The sequence below is a fragment of the Propithecus coquereli genome, unplaced genomic scaffold (assembly GCF_000956105.1).
Source record: "Propithecus coquereli isolate 6110/MARCELLA unplaced genomic scaffold, Pcoq_1.0 Scaffold5, whole genome shotgun sequence".
NCBI classification, from domain to species: domain Eukaryota; kingdom Metazoa; phylum Chordata; class Mammalia; order Primates; family Indriidae; genus Propithecus; species Propithecus coquereli.
Window position 1 is genome coordinate 11,726,361 of NW_012150840.1, and position 25,989 is coordinate 11,752,349.

At 39.1% G+C, this 25,989-nt stretch overlaps 1 protein-coding gene across 1 annotated transcript in view; it reads left to right on the top strand.

Annotated features, from left to right (window-relative positions):
- SIPA1L1 (signal-induced proliferation-associated 1 like 1) overlaps positions 1 to 25,989 on the top strand; it is a 412,284-nt gene that overhangs the window by 188,514 nt on the left and 197,781 nt on the right. The window contains exon 4 of the mRNA XM_012656253.1: positions 10,691 to 10,752. The gene's annotated coding sequence lies outside the window, so the exon portion shown is untranslated. The remainder of the gene's footprint in view (positions 1 to 10,690; positions 10,753 to 25,989) is intronic.

The window sequence follows — 25,989 nt, forward strand, 5'->3', positions numbered from 1 at the left end:
AGAGAAACCTATTTTGTATTGTAGAATTTCTGAATTATCTTCTTTGTTAAGCAAATGTATGGGAATAGATATTCCTGCTTACTCACAGTCTGATGGCTTTCATCCGTGTGACGCTTTAAATTCTTGCAAATATTCTAGTGTTAAATGGGCTTTTTTCCTCTTCTCATTACATAAAAATTTAGAGGAAGACCTGATAACTTTCTTGCTCTATTAACTGACTATTTCTGTTGTTATGACAGCACAGGTTACTCTCATACGTATGATTTGGGGGAAATTTTGTTGTTGTTGAATTGTGCCCAATTTTTTTCTCTTTTTGTTGTTCATTTGAAAGTGCTTTTAACATTTAAGGTAAAACTTAGGTAATTTAGATGTCATATGATAATTCTGGTCAATGAAAAATGGCTTTTAAGAACTTGGTGTAATATTTATGTTGACAGTAATCAAGAGATACATCTTTCTGTATTAACCTTAACCAATTGATATGCAGTGCAGTTTCATGGGTAGGTTAGACTAGAATTTTGTTGTTAAGTAAATTAGTTAACAGTGGACTGTGGTCTTTTTCTATAGCACTAATCTCACAACTGGATAAATTTTTACTGTAATCTGTGCATCATCAGCTTAACGCATTTTGAAATCTTTCTTGAACATCTCACTCCTTGCACTCCCTATCACTTCTTGTTACTTCCTTTCTGCTTTCCTTTACTGTCTTGAATTATGGGTATTTCCTAAAGTCCATCCATAGTTGCCATCCCCTTTATATAATGTGTTTCATGAGCTCAGCCTTCCTCCATTTTAATTTAGAGCAAGCTCCCCCTAAGCCACAACTCTAGCCCATGTTAGCCTTCTCTTACCAGCCAGAGATCTTTATTTTCAACTCCTTTTTTGACTATGTCGTTCTGAAGCAGATTGACAAATTTAAGTGCCTACAGGGGCCTGGCCGACAAATGTCAATGAGTAAAAGCAGGCCTTTGGGAAATGAGAAATGCTTTTCTACTGTAAGGGGAACAACAAGGTAATGGGATGAACAGTGGCAGCTGGCGTAGGCTCAGGGTCAGGAAGACAGTCCTGGGGACAGTGGAGAGTGGGGGAATACAGGCCTCATCCAGGCTGCATGGCTTTAGCCACCACTGCTATTTGGGAATATGGGCACAAAGTTATCAGATCTACCAGTTTTTCAAGAGAAGCTATAAATGTGGATTTGTGTGTTAAATACCCTGATTTTTAAAAGTTGGGTTGAATTTTTGTAAAATACTGCATGCGGCAAAGTAAATACTCCCATGGACCACATTCTGTGTATCGACTTTTAGTTTATAACCTCTTCCTGTGAAGGCAGCACTTTAAACTTGGTATGTTACCAACTGTTCCCCCTCCCCCTTATTCCCTCTCTTTTCTTTGTTCGTAGAATAGTAGAACCATTCATCTAGTTATTTTAACCAGGAATTTCCAAATCGTCATTGACATCTTCTTACCTCATTGCTTCTTTATTTTGGAAAAGGATTTGGGTGTAGGGAAAGGCTTTTTATGATTAAAAGGATGTTTATACATGTTTATAAGCAGAAGACAAGAAGCCAAAGAGAGGGAAGACAATGGATAGAACAGGGTATGTCCATTGGGGATGGGGTCTGGGTGAAGAACCCAGCCACAGACCTCCACGGGCAAGCCATGTTGGCTAGGGTGGATTTTCTCATAAGATGTGTGGGTTACTTGCCTTCTGAGTGCAGGCATACCATAAATTAACTCCTACATTATCTGGAACATTGTCCAGCTTCTCTAGTCCCTAGAATCACTGGGGGAGTTTCTCATGGCCTTCATCCAGGGGCTAATGCGGGCTAATGCCACACCTGCCTCTCAGAGAGAGGGGGGACTGATGTAGGTGTCATGCTCTTTACTTACCTGAATCACCATCCAAGGCCTGCTTCCTCCAGAATCTGCTGACACTGTTTGTTTTTTCAGGGTTCTGCTAGGAAAATTTATTTGCAAGTCCATCTTCTTACTTGTAAGGGATTCCAGGTCTGTTGGCCTTGTTGGGTTAGTCTTCAGTCTGTTTCCACATGCTTTATATTTCTCCCAGTTTCTCACTGCTCTGGTCTGTTCATGTCAGCTGTATTGGGATTTCCTGTACCTCTGTGAGTTTACTTGTATTCTTATTTTGTGAATAAATTTTATTGAGATAGGATGGCAAAAAGGTAAATCTGTAGGCTATGTTAAAAAACAAAACTTTTCAACAAATTTAAAGATCTAATGCATGGCAGAATAGTTGGTTTTTGTGAGATAGCTTGACTAGTAACAAGGAAAACAGCACAATACGAAAAAATGGATTGGTTAACATCAGGTTACTTTCCTTGGAAGGGTTAAAAGCAGAGGGACTTCCTTATCATGACAGCTCAAGTTGACTGGGCTCTTTCTGATTGGTTGCTAAGAATCTCCTGTTTTTGGAAAAACTGGCCTTTTGGGGATATTTCTGATTTTTAAAGTTTTAGTTTGATTGTGTGGCACCTAATACAAGGGATTCCATTTTGATTTGGCCTGTTGGGGCCTAGTTCAGGAGCTCAGTCCTAAACAATGGTATCCCATAAATTTTAACAATTATGAGCAATTTTGAACCAGAAAACTTTTCCCTTTATATAGTTTGCTTTTCTACATCTGCTTTCTGCTTATGCTAGTTCCCCTTAATCCCTTCTCTGTATGTACAAATCTCAAGTTTAATATCCCATTTACTTTTAATATGTCTATGACATTGCTCATGAAGTTTTTTGGCTTGGAATATTTTTGCCCCATTGTTCTGCCTGGGAAATATTATTAGGGATGCATATAGCTTAGTAGCTGAAATCAAGGCCTAGGTTCATATTTGGGATCCAGTACCACTTAGTAGCTGTGTCACCTTGTATGAATTATGTCTTTTCCTCCTCTATCCCTCCTGAGAATTATGGATAATAATAGTATCTGCCACTTAATGTTGGTATGAACAATCAGATGAGCTAGTCAAAGTAAAACACCTGGGACATCGTCCTGAAACGTTGTTAGCTTGAAAGGATTGGATGTGTAAGTACCTAACCTTGACAGCTCAGCTCATGTGTGGCATTCACTGGTTCCCAGCTCAGAGCTTCTAAAACCCTTATACACTTTTCTGATAGGGGTGATAAGAGCATTTTTTGTTATTATATTTGATCTTAGACCTTGGTTCTTGACACAGGAGTTTCTAAGATCTTCGAACTGTCAGGAGTGATAAGTGTCTTTTTGTATGTTAATGAGATGACTGGTGGCTGAAAGCTCCCATATAGCTTTAGGGTGGGGCCTGGCTGCTGGAAGAATCACCTGTGTGATTAGAGGTTTGGAACTTTCCACCCCATCCCTTTACCTTCATGGAGTAGAGATTGGCTGGAGGTTGAGTTGTTAATTACCAATGGCTAGTGATTTAACCAATCATGCCTACCAGGTGAAGCCTCCATTCTCTGTAAAAGTCCCTAAAAGATGGTGTTCAGAGAGCTTCTGGGTTGGTGAACACGCAGAGGTGCCAGAGGGTGGTGCGCCCAGAGCGGGCATCGCCTTCCCGCGTACCTCACCCTGTGTGTCCCTTCCATTTGGATTCCTCAGTCGTATCCCTTGTAACGGTAAACAGAATAACCATTTTCTTGAGTTCTGTGAGCCATCCTAGGAAATTATGGAACCCAAGGAGGGGGTCGTGGGGACCCACAATTTATTGCCTGTCCATCTGTAGGACCTGAGGCCCCAGCTTGCAATTGGCATCTGAAGTGGGGACAGTCTTGTGGGACTGAGCCCTTAACTTGTGGGATCTAAGCTAACTCCAGGTAGACAGTGTCAGCATTGAACTGAATTGTAGGACACCCAGTTGGTGTCTGCAAAGAATTAAAGAATTTGTTGGTGTGGGGACCCCCCCCAACACACATTCGATGTTGGAATTTGTGTGCAGAAGAAGGAGTTTCATTTTACCTAGCATAATAGTAAAGGTTCTCTAGAGAAACAGAACCAATAGAGATGTATGTGTGGGAATGTGTGTGTAAATACATAAATACATAGAGGGGAGAGAAAGAGACTGATTTTTAAAGAAGAAATTGACTCAGTTGGGGCTGGCAAGTTAAAAATCTGTAGGGCAGTCTGGAAACTCAGGCAGAAGTGGATGCTACAGTCTTGAGGCAGAATTTCTTCTTTGGGAACCGTCAGTTGTTGCTCTTCAGGTCTTTCAGCTGATTAGATGAGACTTGCCCACATTATCAAGGATAGTTTTCTTTACTTAACATCAGCTGCAGACATTAGCCACATCTACAGAATACTTTCTCAGCAGCACCTAGATTAGTGTTTGATTAAATAACAGTACTATAGTCTCGCCAAGTTAACGTGTAAAACTAACCATCACACCTACTGTGGTCTTTACCAGTGCAGAAAGACACCATGTGATTGGCTAAGTGTTACGTCAGTAGATTTTAGAGCATCGGTGCTGATGGCATCAGACATCCAGCTGAATGTTCATGCTTCCAGTTCTTAAAAACAATTCTGTTTTTAGTGACAGTAGAACATGTATGGCCACGGTGAGGTCTGTGCGTGTTTATCCAACTTGTCTGTGAAGGCCGTCTTCCCTCGTTTTGAGTAGTTAAATATGACAGTTACGATTTGAGCCTGTTTCCTTCATGCTTATTTTTAGTGAAAAGATCTGTATACTGGCTGAATTTCAAAAATTTCATAAAGAACCTGATTATTTAGAATTCAGGCCAAACGCACAGTTGTTACTGTAGAGAGGAAAGCAAACATTGCTTTCTGATTTATTCGGTGTGCTCTGAAGGAAAGAATGGAGAATTCGTGTAGCAAAATTATGGCTTAATAAATTCAGTGACCGTTAGGCTGATACACTTAGTACATACCTTTGGGTATAAAAACTAATGGTGTGCTGAAACATATCTCTAGTGTATTCTATAGCAGTTCATTTCTTCTGTTAACCTGTATAATTGCTTCTTACTTAAGATGTCACCTCTACTTAAAATGAAAATCTTTTCTATGGGCTATGGCATTGCTCTTTTTGAAATAGTGCTGTTAGAAAGCAAACAATGAATTAGAGCTGAATCAGCCAGAACTGTCACTTGATGTCTCTATGTAACTTACCATCTGTTTTAAAGATCTTGTACATACTGTCATCCATATAAAATATGGTCCATTATATTCTAAATTCTGAACACTATTATATAACATTTAAACCCAAGAGAAGTAGATGGTATCTTTGATGCCGAGTTTAAATATGTAGCTGATGACTTTTTCAAGTTCTTAAAATGTAATTTTAAGTGATGTAAAGAACCTCTTGCTCTGAGAGTGGTTACTAAGCTACTGGGCTCACCTTACTCTAACCTCGGCCAGGTCGGCGTAGCAATATGAAGGTGTTTTTTTAAAAAATCCAGTTATACTGATTTGAAAAGTTTAATTTTTTCTTTGGTTAAAAATTATACTGTTCATATACATATATATAAATGAATCGATAATCTAATTGGTATGAGCCTTAGAGAAACAATCTCACCTATCCCTGTAGCCAAGGAGCAAAATAGATTTTTAAAACTTTTTTAAAATACTTTTTTTTCTTTTGAAAAACCACAATGAGAATGATACCTTCTCAAGTGTTTTAATTGGACTTTGAGAATTTTAAGTACCGTTTTCTATAAATAACAAATTTATGGTTTTGTTGTGTTTAATCTAGTATTTGCTAGTATCTTTGCTCATCATTCATTTTGTGTTTGAATAAATGCCATTTTGAAGTATGGCATACACACAGAAAGGAGCACAGCAAGGACAGGTAAATGAATTTCAAAAATTGAACTCATCTGTGAAGCCAGCTCCCTGATCATGAAAACAAAAAGGCCTGAAACCAGATTTTGGATTAAGGTTATGACTCTCATCTATCCATGTCTTTTTTTTTTTCCCAATAATCTCAGAATTTTTTTTTTCTTTTTTTTTGAGACAGAGCCTCACTTTGTGGCCCCAGCCACAGTGCAGTGGCATGATCATAGCTCACTGCAACCTCAAACTCCTGGGCTCAAGTGAGCCCCCTGGCTCAGCCACTGGAGTAGCTGGGACTATAGGCACATGCCACAATGCCCAGCTAATGTTTTTCTATTTTTAGTAGAGATGGGGTCTTGCCCTTCCTCAAGCTGGTCTCAAACTCTTGACCTCAAGCAATCCTCCCCTCTCGCCTCCCAGAGTGCTAGGATTACAGATATGAGCTCCCACGCCCAGCCAGAATTGCTTTTAAAAAATTGTAAAAATTGGTCAAATGGCTTCCATACACTCTTAACCCACCTTTCCCAAATGTTATTATCTTATATAACTATGGTAAAATTATGGAAATCAGGAAATTAACATAGATACAATACTATTTACTAATCTCAACACTGTATTTGCATTGTTATCAACTGTTCCAGTAATGTCTTTTGTCTGTGACCTAATCTAGGATCAAATATTGCATTTAGTTATGTCCCCTTTGTCTCTTTTAATCTGTGGTGTTTGTCAAATGGTGGTTTTCTATTTCTTTCTGTCTGCATTTATCAATTGAAATTCTCCTATAAGAAAGCTTGGCCTTCTCTTCCATTTTCTTAAATATTCAGTTATTTATTTTTATCAGTTTGGACTTATAGATATTTGTTTTATTCTATGGATTATAATCTATTAATATAATTTTTAATTTTATTACGCAAATTATCCGAGATTTGGCCCCTTCAGTTTGGTTCCACTTTTTTTTTCAATACATTCCTCTGTTTTTTAAGCACTTCCTTATCTTTTGATACCAAAAGATGTTCCAGGCTCATTTGGTACTTTCCCTGCTCCGGTTTTGCAGCCAGACCTTTCTCCAGGTAGTTCTGGATCTTTTTATTGAAGGATAGTGTTTAGAAACCAACATCTGGGTGCTAAGTGTGTTCATTGCTACGGGGTGTCTTTGTTCCTAGGTGATTTCAGAGCACAGAGCTAGGGGAAAAAACAAACAAACAAAATACACACATGCACACACACACACACACACACACACACACACACATATTTCTACATCTGTCTGTTCCTGTCCATCCGTCTCTCTATTGAAATACATGTTATGAACCATGAGTTCATAGTGATACTTCTGAGTCCAGTCCAATGCCATAGAGTTCATTCTAGCCTTTCCCCTTTCTTTATTTGTCTCTAGCCTCCGTGTATATAGTCAAGATACTGGTGTCCAAAGTGGTTAGTTCTTTTCTTCTCCATACCTTTCACTGTGGTTATGTTATATATTTGTAATGCAGTTCATTTGTTACTTTTTGTGTTTCATTTTAGGTTCCCCCCCACCCCCACATACTGGTTTACTTTAATTCTTTGCTCTTTTTATTTTGAGAAACATTACCATGATTCTAAATGTCAAAACTGTACAAAAAGATACACTTGGAGACTTGCCACTTCCCCTCAATGCCTTGTATTCCATTCTCATTCCCCTAATTCCCACCCCAATGGCTCCAAAATGCTTGTAAGATAAAATTCAAACTTATGTAATTGACAAGCACATCATATTCTGGCTGCCTCTGATTTCTCGTTATTCCTCAGATATGACTGACTCATTCATGCCTCCCTGCCTTTATGCATTCTCTCCCTCTGCCTAGAATGATGTTTCTATTCCCATTCTTACCTTGTGTATCTATAATTTTTCAAAACCCATTTCCATTCTTACCTCTGTGGGAAGACTTCCTTTTCTTATCCTCTTCCCACTTGCATTTCACTCCCCCTACATTTAATAATTCTGTCCTATTAATTTATACCTCCCATAGCCCTTGTGCATGTTTTGTAACTTTTATTACATTTAACTTCAATCATCGATACATAGGCTTACCAGCTTCTCTATGCTGTGCGCTCTAAGACAGGGACTTTTATCTTTGCATTTCCAGCAACTAGGAACATTCAGTTCCTTGCACATTCCAGTTATGCAGTATAGTAAATAGATTTCAGTTATTTTCACTTATTTTTTCTTTAGTCCTCTTTTCATTTCACTCATGATATAAGCCCATGCTAATGGAATGCAAATCCTTGTATTGTGATGCCCGTGGTCTTGTCCTCTCTGGCTTTTGCATGGTCTCTGTCTCTCCTAATATATTGGCCACCACCTTGGTAACTTAATGACTCCCTGTGATCCCTGGGAAGTGATAATATCTAATTAAATTATAAATATGGTGAAATGTTGTTTACTGTGTTTAGTGATTGGATGAAATCAAGGTATAGAGTTTTGAAAACATGAAGGTTTAGAAAGTCAAGATTGTATCATCTGTCAGGTTTGCTTCTTCACTGGAAAAACTGAAACTTCCTGCCAGTTTCATCTGTTAGATTGGAAGAAATTTTTGTACTGGAAATAAAACCCTTCATCGGTCTTTTAAGAGCATTAGTAAGCTTTAAAATTGTCATTATTTTTGTTCAAAAGGCAAGTTCAGTGACCCTCCAACTTGTGTTTCTAAGCTGCTTATGTTACTTTCTATTCTGTGTGGCTTATTCAGCAGATTATGTTAAAATGCAGGGCCTCCTTTCTCCCATCTGTTACTTTCCTCTCTCCTTCTGTATTGCATTCACCTCCTGCCACTCCTGTGTGAGCTGTCTAATCATAGCTCATTCTCTCAAATCCTGCATGAAACTTGGAAGAGGGGGTTTAGTTGCAATGCAGGTATCACCCTGTAAATGAAGAAGAGGCTTCACGAAGTTGCTTTGTGCAGGCACAAGGCTTGCCATCGCGGCAGCGTTTGATATCTAGGGACAGTGAGCTATGGGAAAGCATCCACTTAGCAATGTGGCTCATATTCTTAATTTATAAAAATTACTTAAATTTTTTTAACACGAAGTAAAAACAAGTGCATCATAAATGTACACCTTAATGAATTTCCCCAAATTGAACATAACCTTGAAACTACCCAACTCAGGGAATCCAATATTACTAGTCCACCAAAATTCCCACTTCTCCCCTCTCCCAGTCTCTGCGTCCTCCCACCCCCATTCTAAGGTAACTATTATACTATTCTGACTTACATAGTGTTACCTATTTCTGAACTTTATAAAACAGAATCATACAGTGTATTCTGGCTTCTTTGTCTCAGCATTATGTTCGTGATATTCGTCAGTGTTGTTGTCTTAGTTATGGTTCATTTATATTCATTGCTGTATAGCAGGCAAAACCTTACCTTGCACATTGGCTGTTTTTGTAAATAAAGTGTTATTGGAACACAGCCAAACCCATATTTTCTTTCTTTTTTCTTTTTTCTTTCTAGACTGGGTCTTATTCTGTTGCCTGGGCTAGAGCACAGTGGCTGATCATAACTCTCTGCATCCTGAAACTCTGGGGCCCAAGAGATCCTACTGTTTCAGCTTCTGGAGTAGCTGGTCCTACAGGCATGCACCATCACATCCAGCAAATTTTTCTATTTTTTGTAGAGACGGGGTCTCTCTATGTTGCTCAGGCTGGTGTCAAACTCCTGGCCTCAAGCAATCCTCCTACCTCAGCCTCCTAAAGTGCTGGGATTACAGGTGTGAGCCACTGTGCCTGGCCTTTCTTACTGTTTTGTAAGGCATCTTTATATATTCTGAATGAGTCTTTTGGTAGATATACGTGTTGCAAATATTCTGTTTTGAGGCTTCCACTTTTATTCTTTTAATGGTTTAAAAAAATTTAATTTTTACTAATCATAATTAATGCAACATGGGCAAATCTCACATATATTAAGGAAAGTGAAATTAGATGCAGTATTTGTAGATACATGCACAGTTAGCCTTAGCCTTGTCATACCACCACCTGGAAACACCATTGTCTCTTGAAGCTTACTAAGATTTGTATGTTTTTCAGTCCCTTTTAATTGAGAGTGTGACTCGTTATACTGTTGTTTGTCCTAGGGTTTAGACAAGGACAAAGTTCTTAACTTTTTTTAATATTAAAAGCAATTTTAGGGTCTTAAGAGTCTCTAGTTCTAAGGGTTCATTGAGCATTCCATGGTATGCTGAATATTCAGTGATTTTTATTAAGCAAGATGATGCAGTGTCAAATATTTGAATCAGATATGTACTTTTTTTTTTTTCCCCTGAGAACTGTTTCCTTGGACCCCTGAGTTTAGGAATTTAGAAACTGAAGCTGATTTATGTAGCTTCAAGTTGCATTGGATTGAATAGGTTAGTTGTATGTTATGATTTTTGAGATATGTTTAATAATTCTGTTTTTTCTCCTTTTTGTTTCAGTTTTATAAACAACAGTCCAGGGCAATATTATTTGATAAAAATGTATTTTGTTGGGGTTTTCTTTGTATCACCCTGTAGTACCTGAATATGTTTTGTTTTTTGATGATCAGATCTACAATAGAGGCAGATGATTTTGCAAATGTTTGAGTGGGCATGGTGGTGCATGCCTGTAGTCCCAGCTACTTAGGAGGCTTGAAGCAAGAGGATCTCTTGAACCCAGGATTTCGAGACCAGCCTGGGCAACATAGAGAGACCCTGTCTCAAAAAAAAAAAAAAAAAAAATTGGAGATACTCTAATGCTGAAGACATTTTTTGTAATGTGTAATTTAAGTGCAACTGCTTACCTTAGAGAGGCTGATTTGCCTCTTTAAGAATAAAGATAAGACATTTGTGGAAGTTATGCAACTATTGTATTTTAGTGATATTTCTTGTGTATTTTAACAATTTTTTTCTTATTTTATTTCAGGTTACACATTATTAGTGCGGATGCTGTCGTCTAAATTTCTGTAGCCATGGCACAAGAATATAGTAAGTACTATGCCGTACTTCCTATGACCTACCTGCTTTCTAAAGTGTTGAATTTCTGTGTTTCAATTTCTGATTGGAGAAATGAAAATAAAGAAACAAAAATTGTTTAAATCTACTTTTCTCAAAGAGATCAACTGATTTGGTCATCTGCCTTTTGAGTCTATAGCTTTATATACACATATTCACAGTAGGGTTTATTTCAGGTTCTGTTACACCCGTTATTGCTCAGGCTATTCCTTGTAAATACTAACAGAGTGGACGAGAAGGTTGGATCCCACCCCATCTAGTCCTTGTGTTACGGAGTTGAGGAACTGACTGCAGCTCCTGGACCCTGATTGGGGGCAGTCCTATCCCTGCCTTGTTGGTGATTGACTCTTGAACTCTGGCTCCATCAGCCAGTGTGGAGTGTTACCTGGCCTGCGGTTGGTTTCAGGGATGGTCCTATAATCCTGTTCTAGCCAGGGTGACTCCAGTGTAGGCTTGCTTGCCTAGAACTTCGGGCAGAAGTCTTCTCATACTTAGGACAGAGCAACAGGAAGATACTGCCTCTTTTCTTCTGGATGTTGTTGTGTGCTGGTGTGAGGTCTGGCGTGGCTGCAGTGTTCTGGCTTGCAGAGCAAGCAAGAAGCCACAGTGGGTGGAGGATGGAGTCCAGAATCCCAGGGAAACCGGCCCTGAAGCTTGCCCCTTCTCTGACGTCCAAGTCTTTGAGCCAATACATTTCCTTTTTGTTTAAGCCAGTTTGAGTTGGGAGCCAAAACATCCTAAGTGATTCACTTAATCTCCATTTTATTTTTAGTAATCCATTAGTTTCTCCCTGGGGAATGTGGGTGTAATTGCAAAGTGAGGCAAAATAATACCGTTAAATTAAACCGGCAGAGCGTGTTGGTGTTGACTGGCATACTCTTCACTCTTAACAGTTAGCAGGTAGTGATTTAATATTCAAAGACACGAGAATAAAATATATCACTTTCAGATTTTATCTTTTTTTCCCCTGGAAGATTTTGCCTTTTACTCAACCAACTTGGGCTGTGAATGCTGAGAAGGATCTTGGACTATTGGCATAAAACCATCCCCTTGTTACAGGTGTATTTGGCAGTGCAGATTTGTTCTTTGTGTTTTCTCAGAACAGTCAATACCCACACTTCTAATTCCTTGTTTGCTTTTATTTTTGAAAAATTAATAGAAATGTTTCAAATAGAAAAAAAATATATAAGGCATAACATGACAAATACCCACGTGTACCTCTTTCCACAACATATTAGCGAAATGGAATGTTTACCAATTCATTGCACGGTAAAAACCCAGGGAAATCCTCCCTAATGGCACTTTCTGTTAGGTTGGCTTAGGGTGGGAACCCAAAAAGTGTGTATAGGATGAAATGCAGTTAATGGAAAACTTAGACAGTGATCATAAAGCCTGTGAAACAAAAGCCACGGGAGTCTGGAGAGTCCAGAGGTTGTAAATGTAACTCCAACTCAGACCCTTACAGCAATGCTGGTATTCCTGTCCCCCCTGATGAGGACGAAGCTACCCCCCTTCGCCTATCTCTGCAGGATGAGACCAATGCAGGGGTCCCTGAAACTGGTTGTTTGAAAAAGACTTTATTACAGTGGCTGTTCTGACCCAGTTGCTCACTGCCCCCGGAAAAACCCTCTATAAAACTCAAGGCTTTCCCCTCCCTCGTGGTGGATGTTTTTTTTGGCTTCCACCCATCTGTGCCCATATGCTCAAATAAATGGCATTTTGCTACACCTGAGGCTTCATGTGTCTCCCTCTTGGCTCCAGACCTAACACTTCCCTTTTTCTGCCCTCAGGGAACCACAATCCTGGTTTTTTGGTCTTTATTATTAACATGCATTCATTGTGCTTTTACTACATATGTATCGTATGATTTTTATATGCTTTTGAACTTTGAGTAAGTGTAGATGTTATGTGCATTTGTTGTTTAAAATCACCAGGGAGTTTAGAGAAAATTCAGGCCCACCGAAAGAGGCTATAAATTTGTTCTTAGACACTTGTCAAAAAATCTATTATTAGGCATCCTAGTGATCTGTAATAAAATGTGTTAGATTTTAAATGGTTGATGAGTTTGAATCAACATGCCATCAGCTTTTTATCTTATCTACTGGTGTTATGCAAAGCACTTTCCTCTGGTACTTGGTCTGCCATTGAGTTCATCTTCTGAACCTGCTTCTGCACTCCTGTGCAGGTTTGGAATGTGCAGGATACCTTTTGATCACCTGTGTCATCAATGAGCTTTTCAGAGTATGTTAGCTGCTGTTCCATTTGAATAGCTTCAGTCATCCCATGGTCAGAACGCATGCTTTTGGCAAACTTAAGGTAAGTCTATGCATTTTTCTGCATTGTGACAATTAGCCATCATGCCTACAAAATCTACTTCTGTTCTTTCTAAATTTGTCAGTTTGTCACTTTGTTACTTGTCTGGTGGCAGCAGTTATAGAAGAGACATCCACTACCATGAGCTGACTCTGAAGTTGCACCTTGACGCGGTGCTGTACCATCGTCACTTGGCAGCCTCCTCGGAATTCTCTGCTCTGTCCTTATTTCCCTTTATGTCCCCTTATTTCCTTTGTGACCCAACAGTGGGTCTCAGCAACCATTTTGTATCTTGTTCTTTTTGTTTCTTTTTAAGACAGGTCTTGTTCTGTCGCCCAGGCTAGAGTGCAGTGGGGTCATCATAGCTCACTGTAACCTCAAACTCCTGGGCTCAAGCCTCAGCCTCCCGAGTAGCTGAGACTACAGGCACCCGCCACAATGCCTGACTAATTTTCCTATTTTTTTGTAGAGCTGAGGTCTTGCTATGTTGCTCAGGCTGGTCTCGAACTCCTGGGCTCAAAAGATCCTCCCACCTCCCACCTGTAATCCCCCAAACTGCTGGGATTATAGGCGTGAGCTACAGCTCCTGGCCCTATATTTTCTTCTTGTCTGAACTATATCTTAAATCTTAATTTCTGCATTCAGAAAACTCATTCTTTTACTGTTGGAGGATTCATATTACCCTTTGTTCTTGCTTGGAATGTTGCCTCCAAGAAACTAAATAGTCAGTTCTACTCAGAAATCGTTTCAACTTGGGAACCTGATTACTGATAAAGTATCAGAGAGAGATTTATGACAATGAAGAGAATTTCTGTTTGTTTTTTTTTTTTCTTTTTCATGGTATCAATTTTGCTTAAACGTTTAGCATTTGGGAAAAAAGGTAGACTCAAAAGATCTTTTTCTCCTTAATTCATACATATTATATCCATGTTACAGGAAAGAAAATAATAACATCTTTTGTTGAAATTGAATCTTAAGTTTTTGAAAAATCAATTCGGTGAACTATTACTCTTATTTTTGTGTCTTATGGGATGGCATCTTCTTACAATTATTATGTTATATGTAATAGGACTTGTAGACTTGGGTTGTTTTTATACCTCAAAACGAAATGCTGCCCTTGTGGGGGCTAGCCCCCTGGGCTGAGGGAGCTTCTAGACAGTGACTCAGATCTGTAATTAGGTCCTGCTCTCCGCACCCTTGTTGACTTGAAAGCACTGGCCGTAGACCATTTAGTCTGGGAAAGCAATGCATGAATCATCTAAATTGGCACAAATTATCTGGAATGCTACTAAATGTTGCCTACTCTTTATTCTGTGATTGAGGGAATTAGAAAAGAAGACTTGTTCTTTGAAAGTACTACAGAGGGTCAATATGCATTTGTGAAAGTAAATTTCTTCCCCATAGAATGAAAAGCACTGGAATATTTGACATTTGTATACAGTTCTGATTTCACGGATCTGTCTTAGGGGCTTCCCCCATGCTTTGTACTCTTCTCTTTGTGAGGAAGGTGGGAACCGTGGCCTGTCTTCCAGCTCCCGCTCCTTGCCCCAGTCCGACCCTTCCAGAAGGGCAGTGTGGGGCTGTCTTGCTGCCTGGGGCCTCTGCTTGACCCCCCCACAGCACAACTGAGGCAGGGGGAAATCCTGGAAGCTTATATTGTATCTCTTGCTTCCTTCTCACTAGTCCCACAGCTCAATTTCTTTCATCTTTGGAATGGAAATTTGGTGTCCTCTTCTCCCTTTTCTCAAAATGGTGGGTCAGCAGACTTATGGAGGCCTATTAGGCACTTGGCAATGAAGTGGGCCAAAGTCATTTTTTGTGTTTGCTCAATGATCAGTTGGCTTCTTCGCGCTCGCAACAGGCTGTGCTCTGATGCTGACTATGGAACAGGAGGCAGAGTAAACCCACCCCACGTGTGCCTCGGCCCAGGCCTGTGCCTGGTCTGTGCTGCAAATGGCGGAACATGGAGTTGAGGGGGGAAAAATAATAAGTTGATGATGTTTCAATTTATTTAAAAAGTCAAAAGTTTTCTTTGTTTCAATTTATATCAAAACTTTAAAATAATATTATAATATTATAAAGGTGAAGACATGTATAAGTCACTTGGAGATAGAGATAAAATGGGGACTTTCTCTAGATAGAGAGTAACTTTAAATTCGTTTTTTTCTTTTTGTTTTCTCCGATGGTGTATTAAGTAAGAGTCTTTCCCAGCACTCATTATCTTACTGTGTCTACTCTAAAGAGAGAAGGACAAGCAGATTTATCCATTCAGTAGCAAAAAGACTAGATTTTCAACTTGTAACATGAGTCGATTCTTAATATTTGGATAAATCTTTATTTTCATGTTAGAGTACATGTGAGTGGGCATCTCAGAAGAATGCATCGTTTGGCAGTAAGGAGAAGAAAGCCACAGCTCACTGTGCAATTTTGTATTTCACAGACATAACTGCTGTTTTGTGTCTGTGGGTGCAGATGCACATGCGTGTGAGTTAGGTTGTTTTTGTTAGTCTGGGCCATCGCTGTTTGTTAGACCATGTCACTTTCATTTTGGAGTTGTTGAAAATCACACGTTCAAAGCACAAACTCATCATTTGCATATCTGCTGAGTTAAATTGAAAAATTTTAGAGTGAGTTTCTAAGAAACTGATCAGTAAAATATTTCTTGTCTGTGAATACTCTTTTTTTAAAAATTCCTTATTAGGTGGATAGTTCAGATCTTTTCTCTAATATAAATCACAGAGATCTTCATTTTAGGGATTTAGGCTATGTTTAATTATAAAGAGCACCAGTTCACCAAGAAAGGACTTGATTAGTACCCAGTTAGCCTTTCACTTAGTTTCTTTTTGCAGTTAGGAGCCAAGAGACCAGACGATGTTTCGGTACCAAAAACAAATCACCCAACCTTGTTACCCTTGGTTTTGTATGTTGTGTGAATAATTGGGTTATTAGCCAACACCTAAACAGAGGGGTGTTAAAAGTTCACCTTTAATAGGAATTTAACAATACTTTTTGGCTTCTAAATTACTTTGAGTAAATTATTTTTTCCATGGCAGTGAATATCTCTTAGAGGATGCAGTTCTAAGACCTCAGTCAAGAATTCCAAAGTTCTTAATGGGTGGAAAAATATCTAAAGGAGTTTTATGTTTGATTGTATTTTATTCCCTCCAGTAGCAGATGCCTTCTCAATTTTCTGAATGAATGCTAATCCCTGATGAAAGCTTCCCACCCTCATTTATTTTAAAATAAGTTTCTTTCTCAAACCAATTAAATAGAATTAGTCCGGTCTATGGAGTTAGGTCCCCTCTGTAATCTGGAAAGCTCTACAAAACAGAGTATGTGCAGAGAGACCATCTGTCTCTATTTCTGTCTGAATATTTGGCCCCATCCCTAAAATTTGATGATATCCCCATTGTATTACTACCTAGTGGCCTCGATTTAAAGGCAGAGAAACCAGTATACAGCCAGCCACTCTGCACATGTATGGAGTCTGCTGGTTGTAAAGATTTAGGCCAAGCTCAGCATTCATTGTTACTATAATTTGATCCTTTAATTATATTTCGATGATCATTTGGAATAACATCCATTCAGTTGTACTTGTTCAGAGCATTTAGAAAATCTCATTTAACACTCTGTTCTCAGCAAATTTAAAAAATAACTGTTACAAAAATAGTACATACTTGTGAAAAAATGTAGGAAATGCAGATAAACATAAAGACAAAAATGAAAACCATCTATAATTTTACCACCAAGAAGTGGCCATTATTGACATTGGCTAATAACGTGTTCTCACAGAACACAGAGCACAGCATGAAGGGAGGAGGGAAAAACCCACATCAGTGATGAATAAGGCACTGGTTGGAGGTGATGGCAGCCAGACACTCCTAAATATCTGTATATATGGTATGTATTAAACTGAATAACTTCTAAACTGCAAGTATGTATTTCTCTACTGGTGGTGACCATTTTGTCATAGGATAAAGAAAAGAGCCACTTGAAGGAGAAGCTGGGCACTGGCCTATTCTGATTAACTTTTGTTTCTATTGAATTTTAGGGAGAGGTTTTCTTGTGTAGGCCATGTTTTTCTCTGTGAGCATGAATTTTGTTTTTGATTTTTAAGAGAAGTGATCATATAAAATGAACTGCTATATAGAAAGAGTAGAAAAATAACATACTTTTAAAAGAAATGCCTTCTACTCTGATGATAGAAGCATAGAAGAGAAAAGTCAGGTCACCAAAGGCTGCATGTGGTAATTAGCAAGGGATAACTGAATGTTAGTCCCTCCTGAAATTTTTTTTGAGACAGGGTCTCACTCTATCGCCCAGGCTATAGTGTAGCAGCCTCATTATAGCTCACTGTAACCTCAAACTCCTGGGCTCAAGCAATCCTCCTGCCTTAGCCTTCTAAGTAGCTGGGACCACAGGTGTGTGCCACCATGCCCTGCTAATTTTTTTATTTTTTGTAGAGACAGAGTCTCACTGTGTTGCCCAGGCTGGTCTCAGACTCCTGGGCTTAAGTGATCCTCCTGCCTCAGCCTCCCAAAATGCTGGGATTACAGGCCTCAGCCATCATGCCAGGCCCCTCCTGCATTTTTAAAAATTACTTTTAGTATACTGTATCTGTCCCCTGCCACATTCTAACTGATATGCCTCTTCTCTTTGCTCCCTCCCTCTCTGTCTCTAGAACAGCTTTGTGTAACTTAACACTAGATTGCAAAGCTATGGAATTCTGCTAATTCTTTCACTAACTCTGATCTCTCTGATTGCCCCACTAGCATTCTCTCATCCTTCAATTTACAGTTAGTTGGGGTATTGTCTGGTTTTCAAATCGTTACACTGCAAAGGTTCATATAAGCAACAGACATCTTCCTGAAAGTATTTGTCCTTTGTGCTGTTTTGATAGTTTCTGAACATTTGTTTGCTGGTTTCCTTCTCTGACGCTCAGAATAACTTAGTATGCCACAGCCCTCTTAAGTTGCATTGGGCTTCTTTTAAGTGTCTGTGCTTAAGAGAAGCATTCTCTATGAGCAATGATGCACTTCAGCCAGTTGGCCAGGAATGATCCCCACAGTTTCTTGTCCTGAAGCCATCGTGGTATAAACAGAGCAGTGATGAGAGCTTTGTCCTCTGCCCTCTCTTCCAAGTAAAGAGTGTAAACGTTGTTTTAAAGGAAGTCTGCATTTTGTGGTATCACTCAGTTTTGGAGCTGTGTCCATTTAGATTTTAGCCTGGAATTCTTTGGGAAACTCCACCCCTGGGAGAAAATGATTTTTAAAAGAATGTGTTTTAGCAGCTGTTAATGTTAGCAAGAACAGCAATGTCTTTGAAGATTCTTTAGTTACACTACAACAGCTTGCTGGATCTCACTCCTGCAATCCCCTCCACTGAGAGACTGATTTAAATTGTATAAAGCCAGCTGTGGCCTATGCCTGTAGTTCCAACTACTAAGGAGGCTGAGGCGGGAGGATCACTTAGGCCAGGAGTTTGAGACCAGCCTAGGTGACATAGCGAGACCCCATCTTTTAAAATAAATGAATTATATTAGGCAAATATTGCCAAATTTTAGATTATTTTATAACATATTGTTGGAAAATGTTCAAATTGTGATTCACTGATGTTACAATGTGTTCTTAGTTTTAAGCATCAAATTGAGATTTTTAGCATTTAAATGATTGAAGAACACAAATTTTTATTGGTTTAAAAATATTAATAAGTAGTAATTGTATTTTCCTGCTTGCTATTCTTTATGGGACATTTAGATATTGTATGATCATATTCAATAGTTCTGAACACTTATCTTTTTATCCACACTGTTGGGGTTGTGTGTTTGTTGGCTTCCTTGCATAGCACTCCTTAGATTTATTTCAGTTAACTATTCTCAGCCCTAATGGTAGTGACATAAATAAAGGACCCTCACTATGGGTACATTTGCTACTTGGACTCTTAACAAGTTACAACAGGATCTCTCTTTAATCGTGTTACTGATTCTATGCAAAGATTGATAGGTTTTTGTTTTGTATGAGATCGTAGTGTAATCTTTTTTAAAAGGATTTAGATAAGGTGTTTTCAATTGGTCTCCCATTCCTCATTCTCATTCCTTTAGAGTGGGCTTCCCCCGCATTTCCATTTCCTCCCAACCCACCTTTTTTTTTTTTTTTTTTTTTTGAGATATAGGGTCTTGCTTTGTTGCCCAAGCAAGAGCTCACTGCAGCCTTCACTCCAGCTCTTGGGCTCAAGCAATCCTCCTGCTTCAGCCTCCTGAGTAGCTGGGACTATAGGCACACACCACCACGCCCGGCTATTTTTTTACTTTTTTATTTTTTCTGGAGAGACGGGGGTCTCGCTATTGCACAGGCTGGTCTCCAACTCGTGGCCTCAAAGATCCTCCTGCCTCAGCCTCTCAAAGTTCTAGGATTTCAGGTATGAGCCACATGCCCCTTCTTTTTTGATGAGAGAGAAGTTTGACTTTCTTTTAAATAGAAGATGGGGGTAAAATCAAATTCAGGCAAAGAATGAAGTGGTGGACCAGATCTGGGAAGAAAATTAGAGAGAAAAGAGTTCAGGTAAGGAATTTGTAGTCTAAAAGATAAAAAAATCTGCCATTGCTCCTTTAACTGTTTTTGTGTTGTTCTGAATCACACCAGGTAACTACCATTTTCTGATCAAGGTCTGAGGATGGTATTTGAGCAATAGCTAACTTGTCAGCGTTTGTTTTTCTTAGTAGATAATCAGTTAATAGAAAGTTTGACTGACTTGCTAACTTGTTAACTGCAGGGGGGAAAAAAGGCTCACTCTCTCCTTAAAATAGCCTTTCTAGTTTTCTACCAGATGAATTCCTCCTTCATTAATTCTGTGAGGAGGCTATGAAATAAGCTGAACACTTTATTTTTAATGGAATCTTCTTCTCAACTATTATACATTAAGATCTCCCTTTTTCTCAAGAGGAGTGAGAAGTTATTTTCTCTTCAGGTTTTAAGCTGATGAGTTGTCTAGTTCCCAGTGAATTAATTTTCAACTATGACATTTTTCCAGTCCTCCATAAACTAAATGAGTTAAAATTTTGTTCTGAAATTTTGCCACATTCTTTGATTCTTGGAATCCTCTAGAGGTGGTATTGAAACACAGCTTGGAATAATTGCTTTAGAAGTAATCCTTTTAATTGGTATACAGGGCCATCATCCTTTGCAAGGAAGGTGCTTAAATCTGTGAAGTCTGGCAGGATGGCATCTGGACTCGAGTATTTCTCTGATGCCTTCTCTGGTTTGCTACTTCACATCTTTCTGTCCTTATTGCCAGGTCTCTAAGCTTCATTATCAAGCTTACCTTCTGCCTAATTTTAGGATAAAGTCAGGGTCATGGTGCTTTTTGGAGTTTGTGCGTGTGTTTTCTCGTATTTCTGGCTACAAAAAAAGGCAAAATAGGCCCATTTCTGTAAGTTTCAAATGCTTGACAAATGACCAAAAAGAAGAAAGAAAGAAAATCTGGTTTCTTAAGTAGTTATGGTCTTCGTTTTTCAGACTTGTTTTTAGTCCTGTTTACTGAGTGTGCATATCACTAACTGCAGTCGTGCAGTGCTGCTTTCAAATCTGGGAGAACACAGTGGTCTACAAAATAGCTTCCTAGTTACTGTTTCTCAGCTGGTTTTCAGCACAAGAGAAGATGCAATCATTTCAATTTTGTTACATTTTTCCTCCCAGATAGAGAGCCACATTGTTCTTCCTGTGATCTTATAAGGCCATGTGGTCTGTTTGGAGGACTTCAGTGCACATCCTGTTCAGGTCTCTGCAGTGCTTCCTTCTCCTTCGTCCATTTTCCCAAAGCAGCTAACGAATACAAAGCTATTCTCTCATAAGCTGTAAAGTGTCTAAATGGGAGAAGGCATTATCATTACTATTATTCTCTGCCTGAGTGGCCTAATGTAAATTCAGTTTGTGACCTCCATGTGAGAACCCACTGCTTTTCACAATACTGTTTCCAGGGAATAGCTATTTTTTCATTAGTCTGGCTCTTACCTGCTAGGACCTTTTGCAAAGGAAATCTAGAATATTTGCACTTTGAACAAATGTGGCATGTGTTGCATTAAAATGAGTTGTTGGTATTTCATATTTGCAAATGGAAGAGTTACTTACTGCCTTTTATATATGGCAGTAGGTTTCTATTGGAAGTTCTTGGCCACATGAAAACTAACTGGCTTTTGTAATTAGAGTAATCTCAGAGAGTCTCTGTCTAACTTCTGATTCAGAGAGGACTCTTTCTCTGACAGATGGACTTGTAGCTTTGTTGAGCTTTTATATAGAATACTGATTTTTGTTTTGTGATCTGACTCTCTGCCCTCAGGCTTTTCAGTTTGCACGTATTGATATGAAAAGCTCTTCTCTTGGAGAGATGTATGACCCAGACTAGAGGAAATATAATTTGCAGGGAGAATTAAGGGAGGGGAGCATTTCCTTCCCCTCTCTCCCGGAGTAACCGAGGAATTAAATATATCACTATAGCTAGAAAGTGGAACTGTTGTTGTCTGTATCGTTAGCAACACCCTATGGGTGAGGAGATGCTGCTTCTGCTGCAAGATATTATCTGAACGAGTGTCTCATTCAGTGGGTTGATGCCATCTCACGCTTGGAAGCAGGCCTAAATATGCTTCTGCACTGGCAGCAGCCCCTCGTCAGAAATGCTTTCTTGCATTTTATAGTAAACCTGTGTTGACTCTGATGGGGAGCTCTAAAAATACCGTATCACAGAGATTTGACATTCCTCGTGGCTGGCCGGCAGTTTGCATTGACAAGCCTCTTGGAATTGTTTCAGGGCACTAATCGCTTGCTGTCAGCAGCTTGTTCTGCCGAGGGGACGAGCTGGGCTGATTACTACGTGTTTTGTAGGACTGCCTGATTAGAGGGACGTTTCTGAGCTCACACTGTCTCTTCTTTCCTTTCCAATATATATCGAAATCTAAATACGAGGAAAGGCTGATAAAACTGATTCATAGAGTTTGTTTTCAGGAATTTTGGATTTTTAAAAAGTACAGTGTTAAAGTTAGGGCTAACAAAAAAAGATTATGTCAGTTATCTTGGAAGTGATATCTTTGCTGAATGAGAAAAAGAAGTATACAGTAGCAAGGGAAATACTTGATTCACCCTGATGAAAACATTCTGTTATAACAGAATTCTCCTCCTTCAAGAGACATGGTTATTTAGGCATTAAATTGTTTGAAATTGGGATGAAGTCATGTAGCATTCAAAAAGTACTCAAATATACAGAGGAAAGAAAGTCTAAGTTCTAATACAACAATCAGAACTTTTCATGTGACACGGAAGATAATTTTTTCTCCCTACCTCTGATAAGAATAACTTGCTACTCCACAGGAGGCGAGTTAGCTCCTTTACTGAATCATTTATTAAATATTAAGTTCTGCCAATAGGTGAGTATATCAACCTAGACAACGCATTTCATATTTAGAATGTCTGACTAATGTAAGGATTCTGCTGTTGATTATATCTATGAGGGCTTCATTTTAAGGGTAAGTAAATAAAAGTTCAAATGCATAGTTATTTGTTAAAAGTAGCAAAACAGTCATTTAAAGAGCAAAGGAAACAGACGGGCTGGTGCATGTTCCTTTCTGTAAAAGTTAATGGATGTTGAGACAATGCATACATCATTCAAAAGAAAGATTCTAGTCCTTTGCCTGTGGTTCTCTTGTTATGTTAGACAAGCATTATAGCCACTGCGTAGTAGTAACTTAAGGCTTCCCGTGCAGTGCATTTCCCACTGAGTGGCTCAAAGGAATTGAAAAACGCCTAAGAATCAATGGTAGTTGATTGTAGGGCTAAGGGAGAGGAAGGAATCTGGTAATAAGCCCCTGGATCCAACCTGTCAGGGAGCAAACTTACTTCTGGAGAGCACCCCCACTCCTTCATGTCTTCTCCTCTCCGTTCTTAACTCCTACTTTCCCTGTTCTTTACAAAGTCTTGCTCCTTTCCACAGCTGACCTCTTCGTTCTGTCTTTCCCAGTCCCTCCGCCTCCCTCCCCATCTCTTCATGCTTTTTCTTTGTCTGTGACTGTCCTCTGGCTGTCTCTTGTTCTCTGCCACACACTGACCCACCCCTCTCAGATCCTTCCCACTCTTTCTCTTGTTGCTTCTGGTTTAGGGAGAACAAAAAGTGGAAGAGCGAGAAGAGTACTCCATCACTCTTTTATTTTTTTACCCTTTATTCTTAAAGTTCTTTTTAAATTTAGCTAGAATATACATCCAATAAAATGCATAGATCTTGGGCTGGGTGGGGTGGCTCAGGCCTATAATTCCAGTACTTTGGGAGGCTGACGTGGGAGGATTACTTGAGGCCAGGAATTTGAGACTAGCCTGGGTTACGTACGTAGTGAGATCCTGCCTCTACAAAAAATAAAAAAAATTAGTGGGGCGTGGTGGTGTGTGCCTGTAGTCCCAGCTACTCAGGAAGCTGAGGTGGGAGGATCACTTGAGCCCATGAGTTTGAGGCTACAGTGAGCTTTGTTAGTGCCATTGTACTCTAGCTTGGGTGGCAGAGTGAGACCCCATTTCTAAAAAGTTTTTTAAAAAAAGCATAGATTTTAAGTGTTGTTAAGATTTGGGTTGTTTCTGGTTACTGGCTGTTATGAATAAAGTTGCTATAAACCTTCTTATACAAATCATTTTGTGGACATACACAAAATACCCTCGGGGCTTTTGCCCTCAGGCTTTTCGGTTTGCTCACATTGATAGGAACAACTCTTCTCTTGGAGAGATGTATGACCCGGGCTAGAGGAAATACAATTTGCAGGGAGAATTACACTGTGGCTTCTGCTGTTAAAGCCCTATAATTTTGTGATCTCGTAATTTTCAAGTCCATGCGGTTTCATTTCTCTTGGGTAATACCCAGGAATAGAATTGTTGGGTCATAGGGTAGATGTATGTGTTACTCTGTAAGAAACTGCTTAGCTGTTTTTCCAAAGTGGTTGTGCCATTTTACAGTTGCAGCAACAATTCATAAGGGTTCCAGTTGCTCCATATTTCTTACCATTATTTGATATTTTCAACTAAAAAGGAAATTTGGCCCAGCGTGGTGGCTCACGCCTGTTATCCTAGCACTCTGGGAGGCCGAGGCAGGAGGTTTACTTGAGGTCAGGAATTCAAGACCAGCCTGAGCAAGAATGAGACTCCGTCTCTACCAAAAATAGAAAAATTGGCTAGGTGTAGTGGCTCACGCCTACAGCCCCAGCTACTCAGGAGGCTGAGGCAGGAGGATCGCTTGAGCCCAGGAGTTGGAGGTTGTAGTGAGCTATGATGACATCACTGCGCTTTATCTGGGGCAACAGAGCAAGACTCTGTCTGAAAAAAAAAAGAAGAAGAAGAAGAAGAAGAAAAGTTTAATTTTAAGTCCAATTTATCACATTTTTTAAATGGTTAGTGCTTTACTTTGTGTTATCCAAGAAATCTTTGCTTATCCAATATTGGGAAGATACTTGTCTATGTTTACATCAAGAAGCTTTAGGGTTTTATGTTTTACATGTAGATTGATAAACCATCTGTAATTTTTTGTGTATGGAAGGAAGTAACTGTGGAGGTTTACTTTTGCTCTTTCTCATATGTCTATCTAGTACCATTTGTTGAAAAGACTGTTCTTTTCCCATTGAGCTGAGTTGGTGTCTTGATTGAAAAATCAATTGACCATCAATGTGTGAGTGTCTTCTGTTCCACTGTTCTATTCGTCTGTTCTTACGTCAGGTATACACTGTCTTGAGTACTGTAGCTTCATAAGAAGGCTTGAAATCAGATAACTAAGTCTTCCAACTTCATTCTTGTTTTTTAATTGCTTTGGATATTATAGATCCTTTGCATTTTCATATAAATTTTAGAATCACTTGTCATTTTATTTTTATAAAAGCCTGTTAGATTTTGACTGGGACTTCACTGAACCTGTTTTTCAGTTCGTGAAGAATAGACATTTTAATAATATTGAGTCTTCCCATCTCTCCACTTAACTTCTCTCAGCAATGTTTTGTAATTTAGAGGTTTTGTGCATATTTCATTAGATATGTTAGATTTTTATTAGATATATTGTATTGTTTATGCTCCTGGGTATATAGTTTTTCAAATTTTATTTTGTTCACTTGCTAATATACAGACATAAAATTACTATTTGTATATTGACCTGATATCCTGCAAACCTCCTAAATTCAATTGCTAGTCCTAAAATTATGTGTGTCTGCGTTATTGACATCTAATCATGATTGATGTCTGTGAATAATGACAGTTTTACTTCTTCCTTTCCCATCTTTATAACTTTTAAAATTTCTCTGGCCTCATTGAACAAGCTAGAACTTATGGTACAATGCTAACTGAAAGTGGTAGGAGTCGCCATCCTTGCCTTATTCCCAATCTTAGGAAAAAAGTATTCAGTGTTTCACTGTTAAGTCTCATATTTAAATTTTTTACACTGTGACTTCTGCTGTTAAAGCCCTATAATTTTGTGATCTCGTAATTTTCAAGTCCATAATGCTCAATCTACATGTTCCTGGGCTTTCCTTTGCTTATGATGTTATTACATTACCGCCATTATCAAATGTTTATTGAGCTGGTACTATGTGACTAACAGTGTTAGTGTCTGAAGCTACACAGGTTGATGGGACCCAGTCTCTGTCTGAGAAGCGCTCGCTGTAAAGCATGGAAAGTGCTTTGGAAGAATCAATGGTTCCTGGGACTTGCCCACAAGGAACAGACATCTCACCTCCTCTGGTGGGGGTCAGGAGAGAGGCCTAGTGAGGGAGATGATTGTACCTCTTCTGTTTCCTCCCCATGTACCCAAGAACAGGGATTGGCTCTCCTGTTTTCCTTACATGTGATTATACCCATTCTCAAATTGTTTTTGTGTCATCTCTCTGGGCAC